The sequence below is a fragment of the Crocuta crocuta genome, unplaced genomic scaffold, assembly GCF_008692635.1.
Source record: "Crocuta crocuta isolate KB4526 unplaced genomic scaffold, BGI_CrCroc_1.0 scaffold141, whole genome shotgun sequence".
Classification (NCBI taxonomy): Eukaryota; Metazoa; Chordata; class Mammalia; order Carnivora; family Hyaenidae; genus Crocuta; species Crocuta crocuta.
The window spans coordinates 3274028-3274429 of record NW_027527951.1 but is presented as its reverse complement, the minus strand read 5'-3'; positions in this window follow the sequence as shown (position 1 = coordinate 3274429).

Sequence of the window (402 nt, the reverse complement as noted above, 5' to 3'; positions counted from 1 at the left end):
CACATAGATGGTAGGTTACTAGACACGTCAGTGCTCTAATCAGGCCTATGAACTTCTGATTTAGCATCTCTGAAATACTAGAACCTAGGATCAGAAAACAGACTGTATTTTTTCTGCCTTCCAAACATGCATATTCTCCTCCTTCAAAGGAAGTGAGCCCAGGTGTTTAGCAGGGCACGCTGATTCCCAGCTATGGGACAACTAGTCTCATGTTCCCCTACAGTTTGAAATTTTTTTTAATGTTTTATTCATTCCTTTTTTTTTTTTAGTCATTTATTTATTTTTGAGACAGAGCATGAGCGGCGGAAGGGCAGAGAGAGAGGGAGACACAGAATCCAAAACAAGCTCCAGGCTCTGAGCTGTCAGCACAGAGCCCAATGTGGGGCTCGAGCTCATGAACTG